Source organism: Camelus dromedarius, chromosome 3, assembly GCF_036321535.1.
Source record: "Camelus dromedarius isolate mCamDro1 chromosome 3, mCamDro1.pat, whole genome shotgun sequence".
NCBI lineage: Eukaryota > Metazoa > Chordata > Mammalia > Artiodactyla > Camelidae > Camelus > Camelus dromedarius.
Window position 1 is genome coordinate 79,360,566 of NC_087438.1, and position 18,274 is coordinate 79,378,839.

Consider the following 18,274-nt stretch of genomic DNA (forward strand, 5'->3'; position numbering starts at 1 on the left):
GCCAGGCCAGGCCCTGCTCCGGCCCCTGTCAAGTCGCAGACTTCACGAGCCTGATGGTCCTGGCCTGGTCTGTGCCTTGTGTTCAATCTGGACCTCCACCATTTATCTTAACAGCAAGCCACCGGGGAAAAAGCAGCATTTTCATGAATTGTAAATACTTTTGAAGACAGAAAGAGCAACAAAAACTTAACATGGACCTTCAAAAATTGCATAAAACATGTAGTTGTTGCTTTAAAGCATCTGTAGATGGCCCCTGACTTAGGAGGCTTTTTTACTTAATGCTGGTGTGAAAGCAACACACATTCAGTAGAACTCACACTTCAAATTTTGAATTTTGATCTTATCCCAGGCTAGCAAAATTCAGAAGCGTACTCTCTGCTGATGCTGGGCAGTGGCAGTGAGCTACAGCTCCCAGTCAGAGACACGGGCCTAAGAGGAGGCAACCCACACCCTTAGAATCATTCTGAACCCACACAAGGAGCCATTCTGTTCCTCACTTTCAGCGCAGTATTCTACAAATTACATGGGACAGTCAACACTTGATTATAAAATAAGCTTTGTGTTGATGATTTTGCCCAGCTAACTGTAGGCTAACGTTAGTGTTCTGAGCACATTTAAGGCAGGCGAGGCTAAGCTGCGATGTTCAGCAGGTTAGGCATATTAAGTGCATTTTCAACTTTATAATATTTTCAATTTATGATGGGGTTTATCAGGGTATAACCCCACTGTAAGTGGAGGAAGCTCTGTACAAAGAAAATTTATACAGATAAGGGCAATATTACGTTGAATGAATATCTGTATCACATCAAGTATCTGCCTGAGAAAGTCATGGGAACCGAGGTATCGTCCGTCTAAAGCCACTCCTAGCTACACAGACTCTTAACACCATTATCCTTTGAAGCCTTAGCTATAACTACATTCTTAAAGAGAACCAGAGTCTCTTCTAGCATTCTTTTGCTAAACAGTCAAGCACAGATTTTACTAAAACCAGGATTTCATATTAAAAAGATACAATGTGACTATGTTTCAGCTAAGATTATACAGCCATTTCAGACAGCCTCCTACACTGGACCAGATCGCACTGTCACTGTAAGACTCAGTAATTCCCTGATCTCTGTGCTTTAAGGATCTTCAGCAAGAACTGTATCCACTTGAGGGTGTAGTAGCTCGGGGGATGAGAGATGATGAGGAAGCGCCTTTCCTTAGCAGCCACAGGGAACCAGACGTCCACGCCTTTCAGATTGCTGAGGCCTGCGTCTGGACACCACAGAATCTGCCCCGTCTCCTCTGCGGTCGTGGTCTAACTCTGATCCTACTTGGTCTCTAATAATGGAAGCCAATAAATGGTTAAGTGTAGTAACAGGAACTCTGCACTTGGAGTGAGAAAACACAGGCTTGAAGTGCTGAGCATTGACACTTAATGGCCTGGTGACTAGTCAGGTTTCAGATGAACCTACTCCCTTATCTGTGAAGTGGGAAGAACGCCCCCCACTTGACAGGTCGTCATGGAGAGTCACCAGGTGTGGGTGACAGGGCCCAGCCCAGTGTCTGTGTGGATGTCCTCCTCCAGCCTTCGAACATGGAGCGCTTTTCCTCCGGTCTTTCAGACACATGAAAGAATGATTTGGTAGGCCATGTATGCTTTTAAAGCATCAGTGTGTATGCTTTTAGGGTTTGTTTTCTGAGCCTCACATAATCAGACGAGTTACGTCTAATCAGCCAGAGATGCAGTCTTCTTTGGATAGTAAGCAGTTTCGATTTTGAAAATACATTGCCTTCAGTGCGTTTTGTTCTCAGTGCATCACTAAAATGACAGGCTGCCGTCCTCAGAATGTATCAAGAATTCTGTTTCTTAGCAACACCCCTCCCACAGGCAATAAAAGACAGAACATAATTCCCTTTGGGCATTAGGGATCTGCTCATAACACAGAAAATGTGGCCAATTTTCTCTTAGGCTCAGAATTAGACAGCCGTTCCCCACCTTTGAAAGACAATACAATTGAGCCCCTTCAAAGTAAAGCTTTTGAAAGTTGAGCACATTTCTCATTCCAGGGCTTGCTACTGCAGGGCTTGTTTTTCAAGATATTCCAGAACTGTAATGTACTAGGTCTCCCAGCCTTATGCTTCATCATTCAAAATTAAGAATGAAGCTTTCCTAATTCTAAGCTCTCTCCTCCCCCCTTCCAAGTTCATCTTTCAAGAAAGTACAAATCTTACAAGTTTTGAATACCAGCTGCACTCTTGTTTTATATCCTAGATTTCAGAAAATAAAAAATTTACATCTTTGATCAAGTATCAAATAAGCTCATTGTACCTATGAAGTTTGTTTAAAGATTAAAATCCAAATAAACCCAGAATTTATCTTATTTTACTATCTAATTTTCCACCAATTAATATTAATAGCTACTACGTGTATTAAGAAATTATGTGCCAGGTGTTCTATGAAGCACTGTAAATGCTTTATTTCCTCCTCAGAAAAACCTTATGAGGTGGGCACTATTAATTGTCATTAACTGTGGGACTGAAGCTTAGAAAAGTTGAGGAACTAGCTCAAGGTCACATAGCTAGTAATAGAGACCCATGTGTCAAGTGTTGTCTTAATCTTTACACTCTAATAAATTATTTATTAGTTCCCTTTTTAATTCTGGGTTCTTCTCCTCACTGCCATTGACCTGATTTGTTGAGTCTAATTGAATGAATAACTAAAATCATATGTAATTTGACATTTCTTGAAAAGGTAGTATTCAGTACCTAAGGAAACTGAACATATCCATGATTAATACTGAATCCTTTAACATGTAATCGTATGTTACAAAGAAGGTATGTTGAATGAATTTGATGTAGTAAAAAAGTACCAGTGAGCTTTGATTTGTTAGCTAAACAGTTAAGAATCTCACCACCAGAGCCAGATTGTTCTTTCAGCTGTTTGATGATCAGGGGAGCTTACTACATCTTCCCTGCAGTCCTGTCCTGTTCTGTGGGTAACTAGGAGACTAGAAAGCAAAACAAATGTGGTCACAATTATTTAAAGTGTGTTCCCATCTGATGGACCCAATCTGTTCTTAGACACCTGACAGTCAAATGGCTGCATTTTCTACGACTAAGAACAGTCTTGCCATTATTATTAAATAAGCCGCTCCTCAACTTGAACACGAGCACTGCACAAACCATCCTACCTGTTACGCCGTTGGCACAATCCAACAAAGTGCGTTACTATTTACTATATATATTGAATGGTGTCTTGGGAAGGGTCTCTCTCTCTGTGTATATATTTATATTTATATGTCTGTACATTAGATGGGGTGTCTTGAGAGACAATATACAACATATTAAATGGAATGCTTATGATGAAAGGATGCATTAAATACACATTTCTTCTTTTAGATATCTTGAGATATTAGTTCACTGCTAGCAGCATATGACATTCTCTTAAAGGACCATTAAACAATAAATGTTTCACATACACATAAATAGGAATAAAAATAAAAGATGTACTTTTTACCCCAAAATAACCCATGAGTGAATTTTTCTAGTAAAGTAGAAGAAATGCATTATACAAACTCTCATCCTCCCTTTTGCCCTGAGCATTGCAGGAGGGTTTACTCGAGCCGGGTCTACAGTTTGTGACTACAAAATGAAGACCGCTCTGTGACTCAAAGGTTCTCAGCCCCAAGTCTTGGCCTCACTACAGGTTGCTCTAAGCAACGTGGTTTTCTATTGTGGCAGAGAAGAAACAGTGTTCACATTCAGAACTGAATTCCCTGGGCATACTTAAGGTCACAATTATGTTTCCGTGATTCTGGTCCATGAATAAATTGTAACTGATTTCTAGCGAGAATATCAATACAGGAATAACCCTGATCCAACTTTAAGTTATAAAACAGAAAATCCCTGTATAAAGCTGGTACTTGTGACCTAGCACAGAACCAGAGACTGTAAAACGAGGCTAGTGGACCAGCTTAGTGCAGACAGCTCTCTCATTCCAAACACATGGAAATGGTGGATAAATATGCCTTTCCCCCACCTTCATTTTTTTAAATACAAAGCTGAGATTGGAAGAAAGGAAAGCCCTCAAATTTCAGAAATGAAGAGGGGAATTCAAAGCCACAGCAACAGTACATAAGCTAATGCCAACACTGATGGGGCTGGGATGTGTACACCAGAAATCGACACATTGTAACTGAATGTTTGTCAATTTAAGAAAAGCATAATATAAAGAAGTATGCCTATATAGAATCCAAATTAACTTCAACCTCTTCATATAGGATGCTCAAGTTGAAAACTTGATAATAAAAACTGATTCTGGAACCCCTGAGACCCTGGTTGCTCTGTGGGGATATTCCAGAAGCCCTGGACACACAGGTCTTCCACTTGAAGAAATATCACATGTGATAGCTATAAAAATAAAATTACAACCTCCAGAAGGAAGGATCCACCCTGAAGAGAGCAGCGCTGTAAACAGGGTGATTAGCAGCCCGGGAACTCGAAACAGTGTAACTACAAGAGATAAAGTAGGAATGTTTGAAAAGGTGAGATAGGTAGGAGTTGAAAAAGGAACAGGAAAACGTGAACAAAATAAAACCTCTACAAATAAAAATATGAAATATGAAAAATAAGAAATACAAAAATTTAAAACTTCATAGTTGTGTCAGCAGATAAGATAGAAATGATAAGATTAGGGGGCAGAAGACAGGTTTAAGGAAATTACAGGGTTTAGTGCAGAGATACTGCAGGTATGAGGAAAGGTAGGAGATAAGACGTCAGGTAAGTTGAAAAATATGTCTGATAGGAGTCCCAGAAGGAAAGAATAAAGAGAATGAGCAAGAGTCAATAAACAAAAATATAACAGGGTATAATTTTCCAGAACTAAAGAAAGACATTAGCCCACAGATTGAGGAAACACGCTGAGTCACAAGCAGGATACATCAATCAATCCCAACCGAGTCACATCAGAAGGAAACTGCAACGTGCTGGAGACAGAAAAATCTCAACATAAGTAAGAGGAAAAATGATTACCCACAACGGAACAAAGAATGACAAACTCAGCAACATTAGAGGCCAAAAGATAATGTAATAGTATCTTCAAACTGCTGAGGGAAAAGCCGTCAGAGTGAGACATCATTTAACACACACAGCATCCTCCCCCTACCCCCAAAGGAGAATTTTCGAGCTCCTTTGATATATACCTTTAAAGTATCCTAAAGCACTTTACAAAGCAGACAGTTTTTCCCAAAATGGGGCGCAAGTAATGAGCAGTGCTATGAACGAAACTGGTAAATGAGTACGTGTGAGCACAAACTGGAACACCACCACAATGATTCACGTGGAAGGGAGGAGGGTTAACAGCAAGGGGAACCATCGTCTTAGATTCGGAACAGCCCAGAAGCTGCGAGCCAGGTGGCAGGAGTGAGAACGCCCCACCCCCCTCGCAGCGCGCACAGCCCTGGTGAGCCAGCGAGTACGGGGCACTAGTTTTCCAGCGCCGCCTTAACAGTTTACCACGCACTTGGCCTAAAACAACAGTAACTTATTCTCTCACAGCCGTGGAGGCCGAAGTCCAAAATCAAAATGTCACTAGGGTTAGTTCCTTCTGGAAGCTCTGAGAAAGAACCTGTTCATGCCTCTCTCCCCACTATTGGCGGCTGCCAACAACCCTTGGCATTCCTTAACTTGTAGCTACATCACTCCAACCTCTGCCTCCAACTTCACTCAGCCCTCCACTTTGTGCAGCTCTGGCTTCACTGGGGCCTTCTCCTTTTCCATCTCTTATAAGGACAGTCTTCATTGGATTTAGAGCCCATTCTAATCCACCATGATCTCAAGAGCTTTACCTTAACTATAACTGCAAAAACCCTTAGTCCAAATAAGGTCACATTCTGAGGTCCTGGATGGATATATCTTTTGGGACCACAATTCAACCCAGTACACATGTTAAAAATGTGAAGGTAGACACTAAAAAAGTTTTTTTTTTAAGTGGAATGTATAAACTCTAAACAAATGGAGAAAGAGAAAACAATCTCCTCAAAGATTGGAAAGGAGAAACAAAAGCTAAATAAAAGCGTGGTAAAATAAGACAGTAGAAATGAAGTCCAAATGAGTTAGAAATTAAGTGTAAATAAGTTAAAATGCAATTGTTAAAAGACAAATTCGGATTAAATGATAAACAGAACAGAACAAAACTCACATGTACCATTCTGATCAAAATATTCATGTACTTGGGTCCCATTCTCTTTAATACCTTTCTTAGTGCCTTAGTTTATCAAGTTTATCTTAGTTTATCTTATCTTAGTCTATCTCATTCAATTAATATCCTGAAATCATTTTCACCTGTGACAACATTAAGCCCAGACTACACAGGTTACAAAAGAGAAAAAAAGGGAAAAAATTATTTTCAAACCAAATTTCCCCTCTTCTTGTGGTAGCTATGGAGTTAATTTTTCTGGATCAGCGTTAAAAATTTTTTAAAAGTAGTTTTGTTGCAGAAAATTGTGTTACAGCTCAGTTGTGACAGCAACCTGGATCTGGGTGAGAGACCAAGCAGCACTTGGAGGGTTGGAGAACTCAGGTTTATTATGCCAGCAGGCCCAAGGGAGTTAACGCTCCAAGCTCTGGACCCCGTCTGTAGGTTTACACAGGCTTTTATAGGCTGCCAGTTTACATTTTGCAACATCATATGCAAATAAGGTATAACAAAAGTTGACTAATTAGGAACAAGCTTTGTAGAAATGGACCAATCAGGAGGGAGGGAAATAACCAATCAGGAGTGAGAGAAATGGACCAACCAGGAGTGAAGGAAATAACCAATCAGGAGTTAGCTCAGGGAACCAATAGAATTTTAGGGGTAAGTTCCACTTTCCTAGAAGTAAGCTGTTTCAGAGGCAAAGAGTGAGATAAAGCCGCTGGGCCAGGGAACCGGATGGTGCTGGCAGTAGTGGCCCTACCCGGGGGGCCTGCCGGTCTTTTTATGGGGCTTCCCACCTCATTCCCCTCTTTTGATGCTCTCTTTAACATCTGTAGTGAGCATCAACCTTAGAGTGGTGTCCCTTATTCATCATTGGGCTCTTCCTGGTCCAGGGGCCTATACTGAGTAACTAGTAGCTGTAGCCTTAGTGACTCTATCCGTGAGCTAATGAAATGGGTAATGAGATTAAGGATGCAGGGACCAAACAGCAGTGCTAGAAGAATCACAAGGAGGGGGCCTGCTAGGGCGAGGAGCCAGGAGGCCCAACTCCAGAGTTTATTCCATTGTGCCCAGGAATTTGCTAATTCCTGGTTTATGCGTTCAGCTCAATCTCGTAGTTGTTGGACCATAGTTCTGACAATTCCTGATTGATTTACATAGAAACAGCATTCCTCATTTAAGAAGAGACAGAGTCCCCCCCTTTTCGGGGGTGACCAAGTCTAAACCCCTCCTGTTCTGTAGGACTACTGCTGCTCGGTTTTGTAGTCATTAAGGACTCAGCCACTTATTTTAAGTCTTCAGTGACCTCAGCAGATAAGTGCTGGTAATAGTAGGATGATGAGGCTATTCCTCCTATTCCTGTGCCCACTCCAGTTGCTATTCCTAGCCTAATGAGTAGTGGTATTAATTGGATGATTGAGTATGGACCATCAGGGGTACAGGAAGGCTCTGGTTATTAGGTATTATGTCTATCTGAGGGGTAAGGAAGGCCAATGTGCAAGTACCTGCCCAATTGGCTGGCAGGCACCGGTAGGCGTGTGTCCTGCATACAAAAAAGGTTCCTGGGCTCGGTGTGCACCAGGGTTTGGCAGGCATAAAACCATAAATAGTTGTGCAGTTATGGGTTTGGGCAAACTGGGAAGTGCCCAGATTTCCTACAGAATGTTTTGTCCCTGGTTTGTAGACGCAGTCAGGAGCTGTATGGGCCAACTGTACATTAACTGACTTGGGGCTTACATCTGCAGAGTCTGGGGACCACCCCGGGGCACCCTTTAAACTTGGTTAGCTCTGAGAGACCTAAAGGGCTGGCTACACGCTGGAGGGGGGCTGGGACGCAGGCAGCGCCAGCAATCACTTGCTAGTTGTGGGTTAGTAGCATTAAGAAGGTGATGGGCCTTGCTTAATAAGGGACTTAATTGGGGTCCTGGTTATAAGGCGTGGACCTAGGTCTATTTTCCTTTTCCCAATTTTTACCAGGTCTATAAAAGGGCCCTGAGCATGTGGGCTGGGGGTTTTTTCCTTGGGAGAAGGTCCCTGCCAAATGCAATTTGGTTAGTGGGTCCCATTGGAACCCCCATCATTGAAAGAGATATGTCAGCAACTACTTTTACAAGCAGAAGGGTCTGGGGTTTTATTTTTTTTTAACAGGGAGGTATGGTTCCTATAGCAGACACTGATGGGCCATTAGGCTTTCTATTGTAGAGAGATAGAGTACAGCTAGTATTAGTTTCTGGACTATGTTCCAATCCTGGGGTGCAGTGGCTATTAGTCTACAGTAGCAATATAGTAATAATACTCATTACTAAAATAAAATTAGGGCGGCAGTTCACTTTAAGTCTTGATTGGTGGTTCCTCAGGCTTCCGCCATGCATTGACTAGTCAGCTTCCAAGTGTGGCTAGAGCAAGGCTTGGTGCTCTCTGGCAAGTGAGGCAGGTGTCTCTGGTCCCAATTTTAAGTGGCTCCTTGAGGTCCTGGTTGATTTTCCAGACATCCTCGTCTCGTGGTGGTGCTTCTCTCTTTACTCTGATGTGAATCCATGGGGTGATAACCTGCAACTTTAAGAGCTGTCGGGATGGTTAGTATAACTGGGTAGGGGCCCCTCCAAGTGGGTTCGAGGGGCTCCTTTTTCCAGTCTTTTACCCAGACTTGATCTCCCGGCTTATATGGGTGTAACATTTTTCCCAGTGAGACTGGGATCCTGTCAGTTACCCACCTATGGACTTTCTGCATAGTTTTTTTCGAGGCCCTGCATTTGCTTATGAAGTTTTAAGCTTCCCATCTCTCTAACTTTTTCTCCTAGTATCATCAGGGGAGGGGGTTTCCCATATAGGATTTCAAAAGGAGAGAATCCTGTCTTGGACCAAGGGGCACAGAGTACCCACTGGAGAGCCGTGGGCAGAGTGTCAGTCCAAGGTAGTGGAGTTTCTTGACCGAGCTTTATCATATCCTTTTTTAGGGTCCAGCCCATGTGCTCTATCCTCCCTGAACTCTGGGGCCTGTAGGCCACATGTAGATTCCAACAGATGTTTAGTGTTCTTGCCACTTCTTGTACTTTTTCCACCATGAATGTGGGTCCATTGACCCTATGGTCAATGGCATCCCAAATCTGGGAACAATGTCTCTGAGTTAGGCCTTTGTTACTTTTCTTGTTTCCTCAGTCCGTGTTGGGTATGCTTCTACCCGTCCTGAAAAGATGCAGATAAAAATCAGCAAGTAGTTGTATCCTCTGCTGGGCCCAATTTCTGCAAAACCCATTTCCATATCTTTAAAAGGAGTCTGGCCATAGCACTGGATTTCTCTTGTCCAGTTGACCCCTGTTGTGCATTATTCTGAGCACACATGAGGCAGCGCTGTGAGACTGAGGCACAGAGGGATGGAAGTTGGGGGATCAGACAGTACCGTTCCAGCAGGGCCTCTAATGCAGTCTTTCCCAGGTGGGTGAGCTCATGTTGCTGAAGGATCACCTGGTGGACTAATCGTTCAGGTATATATATCCGTTTGTCAGGCATCATCTACCAGCCTTTCCTTCCGCTGGTTCCTCCTTTAGTTTTTGCCCACGAGTTTTCCTCTTGGCTATATGCTGGAGATGTTGGCAGCAGTTTGGGTGCTAGTCGAACCTTTGGGATGGTCGCAAGATCTCTGGCATGGCCCAACTGACTTGCTGCTTTTTGCGTACCCTGATCTGCTAGTTGGTTTCTTCTGTTTATGGGGTCATTTCCTTTTTAGTTTCCTTTACAGTGGATGATTGACATCTCTGTGGGCTCCCAAATTGCCTCTCACAGTAGTACATGGGGGAATTGTCTGGCTTTTGGATCATGGTGCTCTTAGACATGTTGGTTGGTTGCTTTGCCCCAGCTCGCAACCCATGTAGGAGGGCTCTCCGATATGTCCGCAGAGCCTCCCGTTCAGCTTGGGAGGTAGAGTTTCATTCTGGTCTTGTGTCTGGGGCTGCATTCCGGGCCCATTCCTCTGCATCCATGGTTCCCTCTGGGGCCTACTCTTGTAGCAATTTTTTAGTTTTTGTTATGATCTTTTTTTTTTTTTTTTTTTTTTTTTAGTATTGAAGAGTGTCAGTAGCAGCTGTTGAATGTTATCCCAAGTCAGCTGGTGGGTCTGGAAGATGGACTCTAGGAGGTCAATCATGGCCTGTGTTTTTTCTGAATACGGCAGAGTGTGGTGTCACCAGTTCAGGAGATCCGTTGTACTGAAAGGCTGGTAGTACAGCCTGGAGTGGCCAGGCTGTACAGAGCCATCATCATTAATTTGTTGGGGCTCTTGGGTCTCCCAGAAAGGCATCTGGAGGGTGGCTGCTGGCTGGGCAGCCTACAGGGCCAAACGGAGTTTCCACCCCTTGGGCTCCCAGCTCAGAGCCTGGGGCCACCGTGGCAGTACAGGCGGTGGAGGGCCATCCGGTAGAGGCAGCTGTGGTGGAGCTGCAGAAGCAGGAGGAACACATGGCAGGGGTACCACTGGCAGTTCTTTAGAGTTCTCCCGAAGGACAGGCCTCGTTGTGTCTTTCCTTTCTATCTTTAATGTCAGGACCACGAGGATCTTATGTTGTCGCTGACCATTCACGTAGACCCGGATCCATGGAGGCAAGGTTTGGGCGATCATTAATCAAGAGTCAATATGTGGGAATTGGTCGCTGTGCCCTGGGGGCATGGTGATTACCCAGTGTATGGCCCTGACAGCTGACAGGTCGAGTGTACCTTCTGGGGGCCATCCCACTCCAAAGGTGGGCCACTCTGACTGGCACAACGTGAGCAATTTTTCTGGTGTCAATTTAATCCCATAGTTTCCTGAGAAACCCTTTTTGAAATTTTTAATCATGCAGTCCAGAACTGTCGGCTTTGATTTTGAGGATCCCATTATTATTAGTTGACAAAGTTTATGGCCTATAGGTATGGGTCTGCTCCTGGCACCGAGGACTGTGACCCCAGTATCTTTTTCCCACTCCTCAAAACAGTGGAGTTCTCAAAAAGCCGGCTGCCTCCCTGGGCCTAGTACCTATCTGCTTGGCTGCAAGTGCTGCCAGTGAGTCAGGGGTCCCCATTAGGCATGTAACCCTGAGATGCCCCCAGGCCTGGACGAGCTCTACATGTCCCTGCATAAAGTCTTTTCTATAGCCTGAATTGGCAAAATATGAGGCCAGGATGGACGGCCAGTGGCAGAATAAATGGACCAAAAAAGGGGGACCTCAAAAGAGAGTTCCAGCCAGTCCTGGGTTGGCACCCTCTGGCTTAGGTCTTGTGATCTTAATTTTAGACAGAGGAGTAGTATTGAGGCTGGTTTATTAATTGTGACAGGATACTCTGGGGGACCGGTGACAAGGTCGCATCTGAAACTTTTTAAAATAGTCTCATCTTAGTCCCCAAGGACACAGGGGTAGTTTACTCATAGGCTGTTCTATGTCCCTTTCCCTCCCTGTGTAGCCACCCTGTGCCGGTGTCGCAAATGAGACAAAGGGAGGGTTTTTGCTGCATCTGCCTGGCCGCTCCCCTCACGGGGCAAAAGTGCCTCTTAGCTTTGGCGGGTCAGTATAAACTGCTGACTCCGATTGATATCCCGAGGGGCCAATACCGCCATGAGCTGTGTGGGGTCACCATGGAACCGCAGGTTGGGACTCACTCGAACTCAGTAGCAGAATGCCATGGAGCTACAAACTCGAACCTGATCGCATGCTTTTCAGGCTGCATGCGCGCGCGCACACACACACACACACACACACACATTATTTGCATATTCCCATCCCTATCACCAGGGCGGCCCTAACCTAACCTGATCTCCCTGTCTGGACTACCGTCAGATGGGGAGCCTGGAGGAGGTGATCAGTCTCCTCTTCTGTCCACTTGGACATAACCTGAATACCCTAACCTAAATATAGACGCTTCCCGGGGCTCCTACCTTGTTCAGCCATGTTGTTTGGTGAGTTGGTCCGTCCCTCCACTGAGTCCGGTTGGGGCACAGCCACCCAGAGGACTGAATGACCTCCGCGAAGGAAGACCCGGAATACTGTTGGGTGGCACACGTCCTCATTCGCTTTCCGAGTTCCCAACCCCCCAGGCGGTTGCTCTGCCGCCCTGGTGCCTCACAGGGCCCGCATGGTTGGAATCTCGCTGGAGCCTCCAGAAACGTTGCAGAAAAGTGTGTTACAGCTCAGTTGTGACAGCAACCTGGATCCAGGTTAGAGACAAAGCAGCACTCGGAAGGTTGGAGAACTCAGGTTTATTACACCAGCAGGCCCAACAGAGTTAACGCTCGAAGCTCTGGACCCTGTCTGTAGGTTTACGCAGGCTTTTATAGGCTGCTGGTTTACACTTTGCAACACCATATGCAAATAACGTATAACAAAATTGACTAATTAGGAACAAGCTTTGTAGAAATGGACCAATCAGGAGGGAGAGAAATAACCAATCAGGAGTGAGGGAAATAACCAATCAGGAGTGAGGGAAATGGACCAACCAGGAGTGAAGGAAATAACCAATCAGGAGTTAGCTCAGGGAACCAATAGAATTTTAGGAGTAAGTTCCACTTTCTTAGACATAAGCTGTTTCAGAGGCAAAGAGTGAGAGAAAGCTGCTGGGCCAGGGAACCGGATGGTGCTGGCAGGAGAGTAGTAGCCCTGCCTGGGGGGTCCTGCCAGTCTTTTTTTAATGGGGCTTGCCACCTTAGTTTTAGATGGATTAAAAGATTAACAAAAGTTTAAAACTGTGAGATTTATTTTTGACCCCTCACTCACCTTTATTTTTCTGCCAATTGTACATCTTAATAGTAAAAAAACATTTCTTTGCAGTTCCAGACTACAGAGAATAGATCTTGTTAATGAACGTGGTAGACTATGACTGATTTTTCAATCATGGTGAGCACACGAATGCACAGCATGGGCCAGATTAACAAGTTCTGAACACAAAAGACATTACTTGGAAACACGTACACACACACCCCCTCACTCAAAGAACAGCTCCTACAGTTTTAAGTAAGAAAAGTTATACATTTCAAAATAAAATACAATGTACAAATTTCAGTGCAACAATAATTTCAAAAAGATGAGGAAAATTCAGCCGCTTTTCCTCTAAGACCTCATTTTGATAAAAAGATGAATTGGCCAGCCAGTCCTAAAAATGTGAACTATGATTTTTCTTTCTAAGTATACAATGTAACCAATAAGCAATTTTAATTCAAGATCTTTCTCAATTCTTTTTTTTAAAGAGTGCTTTATTTATTTTTTAAAAACTTCTCTTTTTTTTTTTTTTTTTTGGAGGTTTATTTTATTATCTTAATGGAGGTACTGGGTCTAGAACCCAGGACCTCGTACATGCTAAGCACATACTCTACTACTGAGCTATACCCTTCCCTTCTCTCAATTCTTATAAAACCTAAAAGAGAGAAAAACTCTCTTCCCTTCAGAATGTGGTTGAAAATTAGCTTTGTTTGCCTCCTTAAAAAAATTGCTTGCTCTTCAATGTCAAGGTGGTATTATTAATCTTTATAACCCCACTCACTGCATAGTGCTTATGGTAAATAAATTTATTGAATGTGTGCATTTACAGGATAAATTCCTCCCTATTTCCCTTCAGTCATAAAGACTCTTTCCCCTACACTTCCAGCAGATTGGCAGGCCAGAGGAGTTTAAACGCTGATGTTCTGATCCAACAATATTCCCTCATGTCACAGCATGGAGATAAAGTAGTTGGGGCTGGAGGAAAAGCCAGTGCATTCCATACAGAATCTGTAAGGTGTCATGGAGATGACCAGCAACTCTCCTATTTTGGCTTTTAGCACAAATTGATTAAGGTGTTTCAGCATTTAAACATGAAGAGTAATTTCCTCTTAATAAAAGATAACTAAAAGACTCTTCCTTAACCTTACTCCCACCTACTGCTAACGAGTCTCAAACATCACTTCATTTTTAAGGCCTATTCAAAATGTCAGGAAGATAAATTTCACCAACTGAAATTTTGGTTCTATTTCAGTAGTCACAACTTCTAAATTTAACACTAAAAGCTAGAACATCAGCAAAAGCAGTGAAAAGATACTAGGGTTAGCTTTGTTGAACAATCAGCTGAGACAGGAAGGAGAAAATTTTAGCTGGCAACAGGTTAAGTGTGTTTATCTCTACTTTAACATTTTATACGTTATGTCTTTTATACACTTCCTTGTTTTTGATGGTGAGCTGTAGCTTGTAGTCAGAACCTTACATCACACAAAAGTTGCTCTCTTTGATACTTATTACAAAATAGTTATTTTGGGGGGGTAAAAATAGTTTTTTAAGTTATTTTGTTGGGGATAAAAGGTGCAGCCTTAAGTAATCTTGGAAAATGGTGTTTTGACTAAATACTGCAAAGCTAACAACAAAAATAGAAAAAAAGAAATGTACAAAAGTACTGTACTCTGGTAGGTACATTTCTCACACGGACACCAGGTTAGCAATTCTAAAACTACTTTGTGTGTGTGCGCTAGGATTGAAAAAAATCAGTAGGTAATGGGAGTTAGGTTTGTCACTGATAGAGAAAGAAGTTACCAACAGGCAAAGGGAGAAAGCCGTAATGAAGCCTGTGACGCTTCATACGAGTAGGAGATACCAGTATGAACTCACATTTATTTTAAATATACACAGATACAGAAATAATTATAGATATGGGTGTGTACACGTGTTAATACACATTCAACAAGCACATCCAACAATCAAATCTTGGATTCCAAATGCCACTCTCCAGTTAAAGCAACAAGACTGGAGAAAAGGCCGATTCTAGGGCTGGGGCAGAGGAAACACAAGAGGAGCCTGGAGTATCTCGTAGTGTCAGAAAGTAAGGAAGGGTAAGGAAGAAAAATGGGGTCACAGCAGCACTACATACAATAGCCAAGACGTGGAAGCAACCTAAATGTCCACTGACAGATGACTGGATAAAGAAGACATGGTATATTTACACAATGCTATGCTACTCTGCCATAAAAAAAAGAATAAAATAATGCCGTTTGCAGTAACATGGATGGACCTAGAGAATGTCATTCTAAGTGAAATAAGCCAGAAAGAGAAAGAAAAATATCACATGAAATATCACTCATATGTAGAATTTTTTTTTTTTTAAAAAAAGGACACTATGAACTCATCTACAAAACAGAAACAGACTTGCAGACATAGTAAACAATCTTTAGGTTACCTGATAAGGGGATGGGAGGGGATAAATTTGGGAGTTTGAGATTTACAAGTGTTAGCCACTGTATACAAAAACAGATTTTAAAAAAGTTTCTTTTGTACAGCACAGGGAACTATGTTCAATATCTTATAACCACCTTTAATGGAATAAAATATGAAAATGAATATATGTATGAATATGCATGACTGGGACATTGTGTTGATTGACACATTGTAATTGACTGTACTTCAATTAAAAAAAATTTTTTTAATGAGGTCATGTCAAAAATGACATGACTCCCAATGGCCAAAGTTGGGAAAATCTGAGCAACAAAACAGTCTTACTATTTGATTATAACACAAAAAATAAAATAGATATCCACGAGCCTATACTGAAAAAATGATTGAATGAGGGAAAAGGGACAAATCTCCCTTACATTAGAATTCCAAATAATTTATGTAGATACCTCCTTCTAGGAAGAGGAGCTTAATTCCTCTCCTCCTTGAAAAAGGGTTGGACTTAGCAACTCACTTCCAAAGAGTAGCATGTGGAATGGAAAACCAGTAACCCTCCAATAGAGAAAGAAACCTGCCAGATACCATCCTAACCAAGTGATCAAGGTTAATATCCATGTTGTCCTGTTGATATCATGTATTATTTGATGTGAATAATGGGGGCACCTCACCCTCTGTGGTATTCTGCTCCAGAAAATCACAATACTAGCAAAATCAAGAGAAAACATCAGACAGAACCGAATTGAGGGATGTTCTACAAAATACCTGACCAGTACTCTTCAAAAATGTCTAGGTCTAGAAAAACAAGGCAAGATTGAGAAACTGTTAACAGACTAAGGAGACACACTGACTAAACGCAATGTGGTGGATTAGATTTCTCCCAGGAACAGAAAAAGAACATTAATCAAAAAACTGTGAACTCCAAGCAAAGCCAATAGTTTGGTTAACTGTATTATACCGATGTTAATTTCTTGGTTTCTGACTAAGTTTTGATAAACAGGTACCATGTACATAACATATTAACATCAGGGGAAGCTAAATGAAGGGTATACAGGAATTCTCTGTACTATTTGCAACTTTACTATAAACCTAAAATTACTCCAAAAATTTTAAGTTTTGGAGTATTCATAGAAATAAAAAATTTTCTACAACTCTTACTAATTCCTATAATTCACTTGTAAAGTAAAAAATAATCTTCATAATTCAAATATATCAAGACTCATTCAAAGTAAGTCAGTGATAAAGAAAAAGAACTAAATACTAGAAGTACCAGCTTATCTTTACAGAAAAATCAGAAAGGTTTAAATGTACTTTATAAGCTCTTTATATATTAATAAAGTTTCCATAATTTCTTTAAAAAGCTGTAGTTGGATGACTAGAAGCATCCTAACATCAGCTTTTGTAGAGATAAACAGGAAAGAGTTGTTGCCTACCGGCAAAGAATGTGGACTTAGCTGGCTAACTGATTTTTTTTGTGAACATTACCCTAAAAGGGTATGGGGAATACCCCTCCTTTTCCCTTAACTCTCCATTATAAACAGGTCACACTTATTTAAATTCATTTTTGACCTAATTCTATTTTCAGAATTTTTTGAATTTTAGCTACCACCCACTACTTTTAAATATTTGTTTATCTTGAAAGAACTTAAGATTTAAAACAGAACTAAAGAAAGAAAAGAAAACATACCTAAGCATTAACTGTGTAACTGAGAGGTATGATAGGTGGTTTTCTTCTTGCTTATTTTCAAAAATCTTCTACAGTAGTAGAATAATCATTGGACAGTGTCTGGTACTGCTGGAATTCAGTATTACTGACTGAATACTGAACTAGTATTACTTTTGCTATTAAAGAATCAAGGTGATCGGGTTGGCCTCCTAGTACCCAGACAGGTAGCTGCCCTTGAAGTAGTGGGATGTCCCCCAGTGGGGGTGCTGACGGTCAGTGGGCAGGAGGCTCCAGCAGGAGCTGGTGACCCTCCGAAGTCTGTTGATGGAATTTCTGCCTTCCCTCAATCAGATCTTTCCAAGTGGGTGGGGACCACGCAGGGAGCACCATCCCTGCAGCACCAAGCAGGCTCTACACGCAGAGCCGCTTCACGTGAAGCTCTCCAACAGCTCTGACCCCAGCTGTCCAGCCTGTCACTGCGTTGTCTTTTTTTTCCTTAGATGGTCTGCCCTTTGCTTTCTGTTATTCTAAGTTATGGTGTCATTTTTGTTTTGTTTGTCTTCAGTTGAGCCCTTGTAAAAAGAATCAAGGTGCCTGCTAAGCTTTAGAACTAGGATATTATCACAAGTACCCTTTATAGCTTTATGATCTACAAATACATGCATTTATAAGGATGAAAGGGTTTTAGAAAAAAGTATCAATCCTAAGATCAATTAGTACTATAATGTAAGCAAGGTGAGGAGGAACCTACTATTAATAAAATTGTATTTGGTCTTTTGGAAAAGTAAAAAAATAAATTAATATATAAATAAGGCTCAAGTATGTCCAGAACAAAATTAGGTAGACCTCACTTTAGAAGAGACATTACTGGGAAGTTTTGCAAATAATCTTTCTATAATAGACTGAATCACTTTTTTCATTTATATTTTTGGCAATGTCAAATACTTTAAGCCACTCTGCTCCATGACTTGCACCAAAGTATACGATGATTAATAAGCATCCAAGTTGATTTAGTAAGACTATTACTTGTCAAATTCTTCTATGTGAATGTCTGTCTTAAGAGTATTACTTTTGAAAGATTAAATTCTCGATTTTTTCAGGCAGGGAGCTGCACTGTTTTATATTTAAAATCAGACATTGTATTAAGAAAATGAACTAAACTAAGATAATAAAAAGCTGAGTCAATTTTAGAGAAAATCTTACTTAAAAGAGCCTTTATAATGGTAGTTGGGGACAACCAGAGAACCAAGGGTAAAGATGACTAACACAGACGCA